Raw genomic sequence first — 16,209 nt, forward strand, 5'->3', positions numbered from 1 at the left:
TTTGCTATTGATAATTAAAAAAATAAAACATTAAAACCAAATTTTCATAATTTCATGCGGATGAAGCCGCACGGAAACAGCTCGCGTGTTATAAGAACAATAGACTTAGTGATGGTGAAATATAAACTACTAGGTTTTGCCCGCGAATCCGTCCGTCAAAAGAAATGATACCTATAGCCTATGTTACTTACAGTTAAATTACGTTTCTAACGGTGAAAGAATTTTTGAAATCGGCCCAGTAGTTTTTGAGCCTATTCATTACAATCAAACAAACATAGTTTTCCTGTTTATATTGGTATAGATATAATATAACCCTGTTTATTGGTGGGTGCGCAGCAACCCCTTGATTTATGATGACGCACATTGGTACAAAGGTAGAAGGAAGGCGTCCATTTTGTTGACTTAGTTATTCCCTCGCTTTTTACCCTACTTAGCGCTACAATAGCGTGGAAAGTGCACATTTTACGTACATTGTACATTCTGAGCCGCAAATTGAGTTACGATGTAGAATTAAAAGGATTTTTATATTTCTATCGAATGTCTGCCGGTCCCACAACAATATAGCGTTGTTAAGTGCCTATTTTAATATTATACATTTCAGTCATATATTTTATTTCTATTAAATATAAGCTTTAATTATCTGTATAGAATTTTTTTTTTATAATATAAGGTGGCAAACGAGCAAACGGCCACCTGAATCCACCGAAATGGAAAGCGATCGCTGCCCATAAACATCCGCAATTGCAGATGCGTTGCCTTCCCTTAATTGACGGAAAAGATGCACATAAAGAGGATATTTCCCCTACCTATGCGTCTCCTCCACTGTCAAATCCTCTTTTCCTTCCCATCCTATCCTCTTAAGAAAAGAGTGGAAAGGGAAAGGGACTAAAATTAGGTTTAATGATTAAAAATGAAATGAAACTCTCGTTTTGTTTCAAATATTGGTTTCAATAACTAAAATTGACTTGTTTCCGTTATTTTTCCATTAGTTAATTCGTTTATTTTGTGTAGGCATAGGTTCTCCTAGTCTAACTGGATTGGAATTTCAAATTCCAACTCGGAAGTTCCATTAAGTCTGCGATTTTAATCTGTTTGAATTCTAACGGCATGTGTTTGGCCATACAAAGTGTTTGGGTAATCTATTGATAATTTTCTTGATTTTAGGCCCTTTCCAGACGAAGCAATCAAATTGCCAAATGACTCTTGTATGTGATCGGCGACAGTTTTCAGTAGCTATAAAATATACTTATACTAGCTGTTCCCGCGCGGCGTCATCCGCATGAAATTGTGAAAATTTTATTTCATTGTTTACATTTGTCAAATTATCAATAGCAAATGTCAAAATGACATGACATGATGACAACCTTGCTTTCTTGATGTTGGCAGCAACTTATGGTCTCTTTTCCACATTAGGGTTTTTATCCAAAATATTTACCCTCTAAGTTTAATGACGTGAAAATTTATAGCCTAAATCTTGACGTAGGTGTAGGGTTTTTTTATTAAATAAAGAGTTATTCAAAAATATGCTGTAATTGCTGACATCTTAGGCAACAAAGAAGTGTGTGTTTACGCTTTATTATAATAGTATATAGATATGGGTATACAGTTTTTCTTCGACGCAGCGGTTTTCTTAAGTACACTTCAAAGTTGCTAGCTCATTAGTAAATGAGGTTTTTTATCAGATTCTTATGATGAAAATGACCTACATTTTTATAAGAATAATTAGCCTAGTCGTATGAAAGATTTGAATTCGGGTATATGCATAATTTGATAAACAAAAATTAAATAAAAATGCAGTATTCTAGCTTGTTGTGAATTTTAATCTGTGCTAAAATATTCATTCATCCCATAAATATAGCATCTATACAGATGCGTATGTGGACATTTCTCAATAGAAGAAAACCTTGTAGTTTGTGCAAAGTTGTATATTTATTCCGTCATAGCTAAGTTTACTCAAGACCTAAACACGACGTAAGAAGTGTGATTTTAATCTATTATTTTATCGGATAATAGCTTAAAAAATACATTTTTAAGGGACAATAGTGTTTTTATTATTTGGATATACATAAACCTGAAAGTGTTAAAAATGAATGTGGATGGCTACAAAGGAAGACGAAGACCGAAGAAAGTATGGATGGATTGTGTGAAATAGGATATGCTTAAGAAAGGAGTGGATTCAGATATGACGGCTTATAGAGATGTATGGAAGAGCAGCACATACTGTGCCGACCCTCCGTAAGGGATAAGGGCAAGTTGATGATGAGCCTTTTTTTATTATTTATGTTTTATTAGTTACATTTACATAGTAAGGTAAACAAGAATAAATCACAACAGTGCATATAAACTTGAGCATAAATTAATATTGTAAATAGAATAGGGTTTAATGTAATTTATCTATTTTTTTCATGCCTTACGTCTATATATAAGTATGTCATATATTCCTTACTTTATAAGTCTTAGTAATCGTATAAAATTAATTAAAACCCGTTGGTTAATAATGTTACATATAAAACAACTTTTAAAATTAAACCTTATGTAAGACAAAAATGCATATATTTACCGCTTTGTTTACTATCGAATAAGGCGGTATTTGTTGAACATTAGACGAGTCCTTGCTGCCCTAAAAGGGAAGCACGAACCGAGCCTTCCTTCTGTAGTGATGTAGCAAAAATAACACACAGTTGTACAGTTACGCGATTTAGTTAAAATAACAGGTTACTTTAATACAAAAATGTAATTTTTACTTATAACTACGTACTTATAAATAGAAAAATGTACTTTTTCATCAAAATAGTAGCGTAAGCTAAGACCAGTTTTTCCGAAATGTATGCACATAATTCTTTAATTAATGTTTTTTTCATATACCTAAATATATAAATTTATAGGAAAAGCTGAAAAAATCGTACCAAAAGGTGCAAGAGAACAGAAAATTAACACAATGCTTACATTACAAAACAAAATGTGTTGCTGTTTTTCTTACCAAAGATATTACATATAAAATAACGTATCAAAAGCAGTACAAATTGCTAAAACTGTTAAGGCATCACACATCCATCAAGCCTTATATCGTGTGATCAGAATTCATCGAACGCGCGAAGGCCGGCCGCATTGCACACTGTGAATTGTAACCGAGCTTAGATACTAATTAATATTTAATTTAAGTTGTCGTATAACAATGAACACGTGCACAGAACACGAGGACATCTAGCTTAAATAGAGCACAATAACGTATAGAAAACAAATAAAAACAATAATATGTTCCGAAGTAAAAAGTCCTACCATACCCCGATTTAATAACGCCATTAACGCCATCTTGTGGTTACAAAAACATACAATTAAATTATTTTCAATATAGTTTCGACAGATGGCGTTGAAACTACATTTAAATTCGGCACATTTGGCGAGATATAAAACAAAAATTGTAGCATAATAAGTACAAAGTTTTTAATAAAATTACGATGAATTTTATCAGGTAGAATTTAATCATGGGATTTTAAGTACTTATTTCAACGCTGCGTTTAATTCCTTTAGTTGAAAATTTTTGGACCGAATATAGGACACGATCGCTTGTGGGGCCGTTTTAATTGTTGACGCCATCTTGAAATTTATGTTCGCGCTAAAACTGAATGCATTACATTATTAATTTTCTCAAGTTCCTTATATTTATAGGTAAAAGAAATAGAAAAATGGTACTGTTTCATAATTTTGTTATTTTTTACTGAATGGTCAAATTAATAAGGCTAATATGTGGTAAACAAACAATAGTAACTTTTTTACTCGTACACGTGGATGCGAATAAAGTTTTATTTCGGGTCGCAGAAAAACAAAAGTGTAAAACAAAAAGAGTTCCCCAAAAGTTTCCGCGACGAGGAAAAATCATGCCGTGATACATTCGTACAATATCTTTCTGCTCGACTTGTTTCTAACTCAAATAAGCATTTATTGACAGTTTCTTTGAACAACCTTCCCCAAGCTGAACATACAAAATGATGTGGGAATGGTAAAAGTAATAAGATATGTTACCTACCAATTGTGGAATTGGTCATTTGATAATGGAACCAGAAATACAACCAGCAAGCTTTTAAAATTGTCGAAATAAAATCGTTAACTTTGTGTTTATATACCTATTGCGATCCTCCTACACATGTGAAAATTCAAAGGGTTAATAAAATTTTAAATCTAATCGAAATAAGTTAATAAATAAAAAGTAATGTAAATGCGTTGTCGTCAATAATTAAAGTATAAAAAATAAAACCATTTTGAATTATAAACTATTCCCTTGTTTGACCATAAATAAATTAAAAATAAAACTAGCTTTATAAAAAAAAACACATTTAATTACAAAGTTATTCAAGATCTTGTTCTGGTGGACCTGCTATTAACGACAAAAATGACCCGAGGCCGGTTCATTGCTCGGACATCCTCATAAACACTATCGACCTTTAGTCGCAAACTAGTTAGATCACCTGCAGGTCAATGTACTAACGCGATATTGGACTGGTTATATTAAAAAAAACATTGATTTTAATATAACTAACACAATCTAGCTTTTATATCTCCCATCTATAAAAATACGATTTCTTGTAATCTTAATTAATAATTCAGAGTTCATTGTTCGTGGGAATTTTTCAACATATCAATATTGTTTACAAGAAATGGATTCGATGGTGTAGGAGACGCAGAAGAAGGGGAAATGTCCTCTTTATGTGCCTCTCCTCTTCCGTCAATGAAGGGTAGACAACGCATCTGTAATTGCGGATGTTTATGGTCAGCGGTCGCTTTCCATTTCGGTGGATTCAGGTGGCCACTTGCTCGGTTGCCACTTTATATTAAAAATAGAAAAGCTTATTAACTATTTCCTTATAAATTACTAAAATGATTTGTTATTATAAATAGTAAAAATCATTTTGTTATCCTCGATTGCGTACAAAAACACGGTTTAAATTTGTTTTCACACAATTACATTTACTTCTACGGATATAGCGAATCTTTAGTAATAAAAAACTAAATGAAACGGATATCAGTACACATAAAAATGTTTTAGAAATCGCAAGATATTTTCTCATAGAAAATGAAATCCTTCTAGTTTGTTCTCTGTTTAATTTCCGGAGCGTATCTACAACTCACACGATATCCGGCAGATATTTTATGACACACGTTACCTGCAGATATGAAATTAATTTAAAAGCAGTATCGGCATACAGAATATTTTGTAATCAAATAGTAAAGAGATTAATATTACATGAAATAATTTTGTTGTTAACCTTGCCTTTTAATGACTTTGCTAATAACGAGATATATTAAGAATAAAATCAGTACTGCGTTGGCGCAACACTAGATCATTGGCATATAAGTCCCATCCCTATCTGACAGCTGTCAACGTCATTCGGACGTATTGGTATAGCGCGCCATTTTGGCGGGATCAGTAGCTCTGAGTGTTAGTTAATTATGTTAGCTACAATTATATTAATGTGCCTAAAAGTATGTATGTTGATATTGTTTCATTCCTAATATTTCTTTAAGTTTAACGCTATTTTATGTGGATATAGTCACCGTATTATCCCATTTTTTATTCATTTGTTTTCCATGAAATTTCTCATGTGTAAATTAAAATTTATTCGTACAGGAATTTCACAGCGTATAAGACTCGAAATTTAGGGGGAACTATATAAAATTGGAGCAAACTTTTAATTTGCGTCATAAAATTTGCAGCTCCCCCGGGCTGACACAAGTGACACATTTTGGCAACGTTTTGTCACTTTGCTAGACATTCTATAAATTATCATTCTCTTTATATTTTGTAAAAAAAAATAGAAATGCAGAATTTAACCGTTTTAATGCTAAGCTGTTGAATTATAATGGATAGTTTACTCTTATTTCGATAAATGCTAGAATAGGTGAGGAGTTTTTACATTAAGTAAAACCGCGCCACGTAGCTATCATATAAAATTATGTAAAAGTTTAAAATACAACTTAACATTTCGAAGTCCATTTTTATGTATTATTAAAAATAATACTAACGCCCCGATCACCTGTCCAAAAATATTTCAACCAAAGAGAAAATATTTTCGAATATTAAAAAAGTTACGTCACGAAATTTCATTCGCATGCGAACAATTTTTCACGAGTTCTGAAAACAATAAGCAATCACGGCTTCCTGTTGTTGGCACGAAAGCAGAGTTGCAGTTAATTGTTTTAAAAGCAATAAAATTGAGTTGGCGCATAAATCAAGATGTTGCCATATATTATGCAGCTTTCTCAAATATCGACAGAAATAATTGTTAAAATTACCATTTAAAAATTGTGACATTTAATTGTTTATTCCAAATAAGTCTAACAACGACGGTAAAAGGTTCTCATAAGCATCAGCAATTTTAATTTGTTTTCGATAATTTTTATTAACAATCAAATTACAAATCCTAGCAGGAATATCGAGAGGAAATAACATCATAAATGTTGCCACTAAACTATTCAACAACAAAAATAATGGATCAATAAAAAGTTCATTCAACTTTAAGAGAAGCGCATTATTATTCGAAATTTAAATTTATACGATCAAACCGGCCAGTGACATAAACTGGTAATTGGCCGAAAATCAATTAAATACAGATGCAAAAACGACTGTCAAAATGTAAAAGATTGTTTTGGGTCGATTTAAAAATATAATGCTACATTAAATAAATCTTTATGTTCGTAAAGAATTTATTAGTTAATTAGTAGACCAAAATGAGAGACATTTATCCTCCTTTATAAATAAAAAAAGATAAAAAAATGTAATCGGCGATAATTCTTAAAACCTTAATAAAAAAAGGTATTTAGTCAATATAATTTATCATAATTCATAAATATCTATTACAAATATAAATTTTCATTCAATTCAATGCCGAATTACAAATCCGTAGTTAAGGTAACCGATCGCCGTTCCCGCGGATTAAGTTGTGATTAAGAAATTGCTTAGCTGTGTAAGACTAATAGAAGAGCCTCTGGATCATCCCTCTTACCCACTCTGCTCATTTGAACTTAATTGACGATAGGACTTAGATTTCAATTACATTTGAAATGCTTTCTAAACAAATGTGCTAAATCTTATAAATGTCTTTATTTGAAACTAGCTGTTGCTTGCGACTTCGCCCGTGTGATGTTCAGCAATAGCCTATGTTACTAACAAATAAATTACCTTTCTAAGGTTGAAAGAAAGTTTAAAATCGGCCTAGTTGTTTTTTAATTTATTTTATACAAAAATACAAATCTTTCCTCTTTATAATATAGATAATGATTAATTTTTATATTAATTATTAAAAAAATGCAAAAAAATCTTTTATAGCACTTCGTTAAGTTCAAAAGCCAATCACTTTTTTATTATTTTGAATTGGGTCGTGTTTTAATAAGCCATTTTACAACCGACTAAATAAAACCCTAAACAAAATCCTTAAAGAACTTCTCAAAGATTAAAGAACATTAAAAGGGTTTTGTTTTACAATATTTATGTACAGACTAGCTTTCGCTCGCGACTCCGTCCGCTTGGAATTAAAAAAATCAAAAGTAAATAGCGTATGTGTTCTTCCAGACTATCCTCTACATCTATGTCAAATTTCATCGAAATCCATTCAGCAGTTTAGGCTATAAACTCTAACCAATATCCATCCATCTAAATTTTCGCATTTATAATATTAGTATGAAGTATGATAGTCTATGTGCAGCTTCAACTTATATAAACATTGGCCAATAGCGTCCCAATGATGTCAAGTTCACACTTAACCAGTTCGTTACGCAACGTCAGCTTAACAAAGTGCCATCTTAACATGGGCCGTATTACTTACAATGCGAGATAATGTGTGACCGATCGACTGAGCACCGCGAAGGTGAAATATATATACTGCCATATTTATGATTTTGTTTGCTTTTTAATGACGGACATTTGGGACAAAGCTTTGTTTTTGAACTCTCTAGGTCAAGGTATTGTATTTCTAAGTGTTATGCTTTTAGTGGTTTCTCTAAACTATACTGGTTGAAAGATATAAAAATAGATACTTGTGAAGAGCAAAATGGTTTTGTTTCATCTTGGATTTAAACAATGCACAATTAATTGTTTTTATTTCTTTAAATATTTAAGGAAGATATTTTTTTCCTGCCAGTGTCAAACCAGAAAGTGTTAAGATTGAATGTGGATGGCTACAAAGGAAGAAGACCGAAGAAAGTATGGATGGATTGTGTGAAAGAGGATATGCTTAAGAAAGGAGTGAATTCAGATATGACGGCTGATAGAGATGTATGGAAGAGCAGCACATACTGTGCCGACCCTCCATAAGGGATAAGGGCAAGTTGATGATTATTTTTTTCCTGCCAGTATTATATCAATATATCAATGTTTTTTTAAACATTGTAACTTATATCACCGATTTTTTATTTTTACTACATTTTGCGATTTATTTTAAGAAAGAGACATAAATTGATATACCTTCGCGATATTACCGGGAACAATATCGCGTAAACTTCGATAAATACCAATTTATTGTCGGCTTTATATCAACTCGGTGTTTGAGAAACTATTCTATTATTTGTACTGCAACTATACCTTTTACAAATAACAGCGGGAATACACCAGTAAAATGAAGTAGAAGTTGGCGTGCCAGTTACTGGAACGTAGCAGCTACTGATGCGATATGTTCATGAGACTACGAGACGAAGTTTTTCAATGTCCTATGCGCGACTAGGGCCTAATTTGAATAAAAGTATTTTTTTAACGAATTGGTAGGATAACTGTTACTAACATTATTAATACGTTGTGGCTATTGTATATTGTTATATTGTACCTAATTTATATATATTGTAATAACTATTTAGTAGTTGGCAGCAGTACCTGCTGTTTGTTTCTGTTATAATATTGTTACAAGCGAAAACTTTTCATTGGCTCTCTATCGTCTAGTTTATAGTTATTTAGATAAGGTTAGGCTGTAAGTTTTTTTTCATAAATTAAAATAAAATAATTTTACTAATTTAGGGATAAGTTATTAAAATAAAAAAATCAGATCAAATTAAGCTTAAAATAATTCCTATGATCGTATTCTGAGGCTATTTCTGGTTCATCGTAATCTATCCTTTTCAGACAAAATTCATTAAGTTTGTTTGGCGAGTTGCGCTAGTCCTGCAGCCGACAGAGGGCGCCTCGGGCGTTACTTTGTCTTAAGACGTTGATTTCACCTTTGAACCCCTTTACTTTTCGCTTCAATTCCGGGTAGACAGTTCTAAGAACTTGTGTTTATGTTGCTGTTATTAAGCCTCTAGTTATTTTTGGGTATTCAGGCTTCAATATATTTTTAGTATTTAAATTATTTATAGGAATATAAAGGCTTTTAGAAACATTGCATTTTGAGTAATAGTAAACGATTTATAGATTTCATAAGCATTTTAATAGCTTGTACAATTTCATACATATCTTACTAACATTATAAATGCGAAAGTTTAGAAGCATGGATGGATGTTTGTTAAAGTTTGTAGCCTAAACGGTTGAACGTATCTCGATGAAATTTGGCTTAGTTGTAGAGGATAGTCTGGAACACATAGGATATTCACTTTTGTTTTTTTTTACTTACTTTAATAAAATAAATGTACTTACAGTTGTGACATCTAGGTATAGCCTACGTTGAATCAACTGAAAAAAAAAAGAATTTATTGTTAAAAAATAAAAATACATATATAACTTTTAATACTTTTCCATAGTCTAAAACGTAGATAAACCTTTTTTTCTGTAAAAATGACATTCAAAATTACCTCAAATCTTTCTCATTAATTCCAGGTCGACTTTAATGTGATTGCACCTTTATATGCAATTATTAAATGCACGAGGAATTATAAAACATGTTTATATTGCACGTGGAGTATTAATGTATGTTTATTATCATACTTCATACTAATATTATAAATGGGAGAGTTTAGATGGATGGATGGATGTTTGCTAGAGTTTGTAACCTAAACGGCTAAACGGATCTCGATGATATTTGGTAAAGATGTAGAGGATAGTCTGGAAGAACACATAGACTACTCATTTTCGTTTTTTTAATTCCATGCGGACGGAGCCGCGGGCGAAAACTAGTATTTAAATAAACAAGCAGATAAATAAACGGTAATGAAAATCCTAACTTGTGTGGCCTACGTTTTTTATATGCTGAGTACCTTTGCCTGTTGGTTGTCATAAAAACGCAACATGTTCCGAGAACTCGCTATGTAATGGTCCAAGGTAAATTATGTAATTATAATAAATAAAGCGCATCACACAGGAGCAAATTCACTCGGTCAGGGTCTCTGTGATGTTAATAATTTAAGTGGCTCATCATGTCCCACTTAGTGGCACACTTAGAGTCTCATTTCAAACAATTTACACTTTAATTGCGCGCTCACAATGTTTTATGCCAAAACTTTCAGAGATTACTGCGCGCTTGAATATTTTATGCTTATTGTTTTTGAATTTGTAATGTTATGAATTTTATCTTTCGTAACTAATAAAAAAAAACACAATATAATTATTGGTACAAAAAAGCCCATATTTATGATTGTTTCTCGTAGAATTTATGAAGCGTAATTTATCCGAGCAGTAAAACTTGTTTTTGTGCAATAAAATTTGTTTTTACTCAAGCAGCAGTCTGTCACAAATCAAAGGAATCTCAGAAGAGTTATTGGTTTTTAAATTTCCTCTTAATTTGACATTTATTTTGTCGGTTTACCATAGTTATACATACTCAGATATCGTACACTGGCTGCCGAATTAAAAAAAAAACTGAAAAGCCTATGAGTTCTTTCAAACTATGTTCTACATCAATAACCAAATTAGAGTGTCCCGTTCGTCAGTTGTCGATATTCTTAACTTTTAACAAACAAACACTCATCATTCTAACGTTTCTGAGTTTTTACTTTCGTTAGAAATATGCTAGATTAGATTATACATAAATTACAAAGTACAATATCAAATCTACAATGTCATTGAATCTATGTTCCAATCAATGTTCGAAGTATGCCATATTAGCATACAAATGCAGTGATCTTGTAAAGATTATCAGTGGACAGTGGCAATAGTGGCATTGGCAGCTAGCCGATGTGACCGCCATCTGACCTACTGGCCAGCCCTCGAGCTACTGAAGACCCACCACTTCACGACATATCGACCTAATAACATACATCTTTGATACAAAGTACAGTCGGGGAATCTGGCGGTGAAACATCTTAAAAGCTAAAGAAACTAAAGTTCTTGGATTCAGCACACCAGGGGGGGAACGAGAGAGCGAAAAACACCGCCGCATAAAATAATCCTAAAAGCGCCAGTCTCTTTATAAGTATTGATACAAGTACGCGAAACAACAATCAAATGTAGCTTTTAATTATGTCTGTACAAAAATACGTCGGTCAATTTGTTTCGTTGCTGGAAACATGGAAAATCTAAGCGTGAAACACCACGGGTTGCCGCGACTGTACTTTGTTCCAAGAGTTGTGCACCGTAACTTCAACGTTGCCGTCGATTTCAATGAGTTATAGCCAGGACAGTCATAATTTCTGAAACAATAAACTGTTTATTTTTGTACAGTTCGTTTGTAGAAACGGTCGATAAAAACTTTTGCAATGTAAATAAAAAACAAATTTCAAATTTATATTACAAGGGATTTCCTCCACATTAGATCTTTACTTTGTGCAACGAGGATGTTTATGATAACAATCAACACGAAGCTATTAAGGCTGTGCTCATCGTGCTTTAGCGTGGAGAATTATAATCGATGTAATATCGATATTGTGTTGATATCTGACGACTGACATTGAGGCATGCCTTGTGCGCTATTAGCATACATTGCCGCGCAATTATCTACGCTATTCATGAATATTTATACATAAACTACGCGCAAATAGAATAAGATGAAAACGTGACAATAAACTGATATTTTTAATATAAAAAAAAAATCACATAGCCCCATTAAATTACTTTTACACAATTCAAAGAACACGAATTGAACACTACAATTCAAAATCGATCAAATACTAGTCACTATAAAACAAATGAAAAACGTTTATTGCGAGAAAAATAACCGTTTTTAGTTAAATAACGTTAACAGTGAAGCCTAATATCAATAAACATGGTCAGAATCGCGGTTATAAAACGAAATGTAAGTAAAGAAAGGACATACGTCCTTAGCTGTTATTAAATTGCGCTGCTTTTATTAATTAGAACAGCAGGTGTGAATTAACAATAACATTTGGAATATAACGTAAACGCTAAACGATTCAACTGTGAACAGCCATTTGCAATGGGCGCGAATAACGAGTGATATTACAGCCAGCCGGTCAAATAATCACAGTAATTGCACGGATCGGATTGATGACTTATTTAATCGTATTATCAACCATGTTTGAATGTTTTAATGTAAATTGAGGGAATATTATTATAAATTGTGTAAAAAAAGTTTTTATGTTATATTAAAATTTGGGGTTTTGGAAAAACTTTTATGTGTTAGAACTATCATACCGGGACTACATTATTGTGAATATCAGTCCAGACTAGGTTCAATTCTTATCATAAGAGCGCGCGTACACATTTGACTATACTTTCGCACGACTGTTTAGTTGCACAACGAAAAATCGAGCAGTGTGCGCTCTTTCAATTCACTGAATTAGCTCCTGAACAATCGACAGTCGCAAAACTGTTTGGGATAGTTTAGTCAAAGTCAGTCCCAATCTAAATCGACTTTACCACAATGGGTTTCAAATAAAAAAAATACAGATATACAAAAGTAAGTACTACGAGTACAACGATCTCGTACTCGTAGTATAGGGTGTAAAACTTTCTACCTGCAGTTAAAGAGTTACGTATTCAGGTAGTCGGGGGATGAACAAACACGCTGTATGTACAAACACACATTAACATTTTAATCGCAAGTAACATTTGTGTAAACAAATAAATTTTCGCCGCTTGTGAATCAATTTGTATGTGTTCAACTGTGTACAAATTACACACTACAAATACGATCTAATTTGATTTCTAGTTATGTACCAATTACTCAAATTGTTATTTTGTATATAAATGCAGTTACAGATATCATTTTGCTTTTAGTATTAAGTCACTTATGTTTACGAAACCGATAACGCTTTAGATCTAGATTATTTATTATGTACTGCAGTACATCTTACTTCTTACTAATATTATAAATGCGAAAGTTTAGATGGATGGATGGATGGATGTTTGTTAGAGTTTGTAGCCTAAACGGCTGAACGGATTTCGATGAAATTTGGCATAGATGTAGAGGATACTCTGGAAGAACGCATAGGATACTCACATTTGTTTTTTTTTATTCCGCGCGGACGAAGTCGCGTGCGGAAACTAGTAATAAATAATTTACGTTTCAATACAGTTTATGTTATATACTCAATCTTGAACTCAGGTTAAAAGTGCTGTATAATAAAAAATAAACTAAAGAACCTCCAGAATTTATAACACCTAAGATGAAAGAATTCAATATTGTTATTTTGATTGAAGTATTCAGATTACATCAATAAATCTCTGTTAAATCTCTGTTAAATGCCTTTAAAGGTTTCCCTATGTTATTACATAGCTCCCATCATGTTTTGAAGAGGGTTACTTAGGCCGGGATTTACTTTCTGAAGTACTGATGTAAGGGTTTATAGAGCGCGTAAATCCAACACAAAATCGGAATAACGGCAAATTTGTTAGCTTACAAATAAATCTCCTAATGTGAGGTTGAATCCAATTCCTTTGCTTAATTCAACATTGCGTTTGATGAATCTTTACACAATGAAAAGAATACTTTTAAAGCCAGCAAATTTTACTGAACGAATCAAATAGATTCGTTCGAAGTATTCCATTAAAACTGTGCGTGTGTGGACAAAGTTTTGTTTAGACTAATAGTTTTCTTTTTACCAAATGTACCGAATTATTGTTAATTATAATTTCTACTACACTATCTTTAACTATATAAAGTTATTTTTAACCATTTCAAAACTGTCCTTGGTATAGCAACATTTAAAACAAAATTATTGCCATATATAAAATTAAATCGAAAATAGTGTCTGCAAGTTACGTACGAGTTGTGTAAAAACATTTCGAATATAATAACAAACATATAAAACAGATTATAAATCGGACAAGGAAAAACGAAGGTACCAACATGCAACACATAATCTTCAACATAACATAGTATCTAATTAGTTCAGTAATCAAGTAGTGGGCGATGGGAACCAGTTTTTGTTCGGAACGTGTCTTCTACGCGGTATAGCATTAGTAAACCTGCCATAAATTATATCTTAGTGCCACTCTTGTGTACACCTGCTGATTCCACACGACTGTATTTGCATTTTGCATTATTATAATTCTAGTTTTGTATCTGCATTAGTATTATTTTCCAACCATTTTTAAGATCTAAAGCCTATAATGTAAATGCAGCGTCTGTCGGACAGTTTGCTCCGTGTATATTTTGTTTTGCGCTAAGCTTATATGGTTGTTAAAACAAATGCAGGGAGGGTTGACATCTTGATTCGTATCGATCGAGAGACTTTAAAATCATAAGATTTTATGTTTTTTTCCCCCCATCTTGTCTAGATATCTAATGGAGGATGTTTTGGCCCTACACTAGTTATTCCTTTTTGTAATAGCTTCATCTGAGATGAAACGTTCCGCGATTCAATCGTATGTTCGCGCGAAGGTCGACGTAACCTTGACTTTAACGTTGTTATGAACTTACTGACAATCAAATGCAGCCGGAAAAGCCAATCAGATACGCGGATAATGGCAACATTAAACATGGCCGCCGGTTATTAAATGACAATTTCATATTTTTCTGTAGCCTTTTGAATTATTTTATGTAACCGTTACGTATTTTTATTACTTATATTAATGTTAGTAGACATTATAAATTTTAATAGGTTTGTCTAATAAAAGTTATGAATATGTTTTTGAGGTTATTTTGCACATTTGTAGATTTATTCGTATTTACGTTTATTCGATATTTTTGATAAGTACGTATTGCCGGTATCGTAAAGTGAGTTCTCGCAATAAAAATAGTGGAATGATATTTAAGTAACAAAATTTTCCCGACAATTTAGGGTAAAGAGTCGTAAAGTGGCAACCCCGCTGCTTAGGTATGGAAAAGTATAAAATATTTTTATTGTCTACGAGCTGCGTTACGTCTTTTCTCAGATTATATTATCTTTCGGTACAATTTGGTTTATTGAGTTGAATATTGTGCGAAATATAACAGTTTCACTTCAGATATAAAAGTAAACGATATTGCAGCTGAGAGAAAATTGGGTTATTGGGAATCATACGATTTCTCTTACAAGTAAAAGGACAATTTTCATAAATCTGCAAACTAAGGAAAACTAACCAATGAGTTTCGATGGTAATTTTACTAACTTTGTAGCAGAAATGCTTTCTAGAAATTTCTAATTAAACTTACAGGGACATATCATTGTCTATGGTTTATCAAAGAGTAATAAACCAAAAATTAAAAGAAAACGAGGATTTTGTTTACTTTGCTTCATGCCAAGTGGCATAAGATATGAACTATCCTATCTAGAAGATAAGCTTAGAGTTAACAAACTCGAGACATGTTTGTTGTTCGTCTGCAATGTTTCCGCTAAAGTTGCAGTGCAAATATTAACCCTCTTATGCTGTAAGGCTCTTGTAACGCATTACAACCGGAATAGCTGCCAACAGCCAATGACAGCTCCTTAAGCGTCTGACTTTGTAGATGTTTTGGGAGTTACACTTTTATTTGACACTAGCTTTCGCCCGCGATTACGTCCGCTTAGAATTAAAAAAGGGTGCCTATGTCTTCCAGACTATCCTGTCCGTTCAGCAGTTTAGACTACAAACTAACAAACATCCATCCATCCATTGAAACTTTAAATTTAGTTATAGTAAATCTATAAAGTACTATGGTAAACCAATTATTTGTACAGTGGAATTATTTTCCTCAGGTTAATCTAAATTACTTGTTATCACGATATTACAAAATAGTTATAATGAGATAATCGAGAGATATGCACGCGATGTTTTCAAACGATTACCGTATATCAAACAGCAGGATTTCGATCCCAAAGTAATTACAAACAGTTATATGAAGCGGAGTGGTCAGGTTTTAATGGAAAACATTCGGTTAGTGTCATATACATTTGAATGTTCTTTTCAATGTATTTGAACAATTTTAGTGACGT

General features: G+C 32.4%; 1 protein-coding gene across 2 annotated transcripts in view; it reads right to left on the minus strand.

Moving 5' to 3' along the window:
• The window catches only part of LOC106105179 (Ig-like and fibronectin type-III domain-containing protein C25G4.10), a 72,461-nt gene that overhangs the window by 27,681 nt on the left and 28,571 nt on the right, over nucleotides 1–16,209 (minus strand). For both annotated transcript variants that reach the window (XM_013285433.1, XM_013285432.1), the window contains exon 2: nucleotides 9,617–9,652. The gene's annotated coding sequence lies outside the window, so the exon portion shown is untranslated. The remainder of the gene's footprint in view (nucleotides 1–9,616; nucleotides 9,653–16,209) is intronic.

Source organism: Papilio polytes, unplaced genomic scaffold (assembly GCF_000836215.1).
Source record: "Papilio polytes unplaced genomic scaffold, Ppol_1.0 DF823177.1, whole genome shotgun sequence".
Lineage (NCBI taxonomy): Eukaryota > Metazoa > Arthropoda > Insecta > Lepidoptera > Papilionidae > Papilio > Papilio polytes.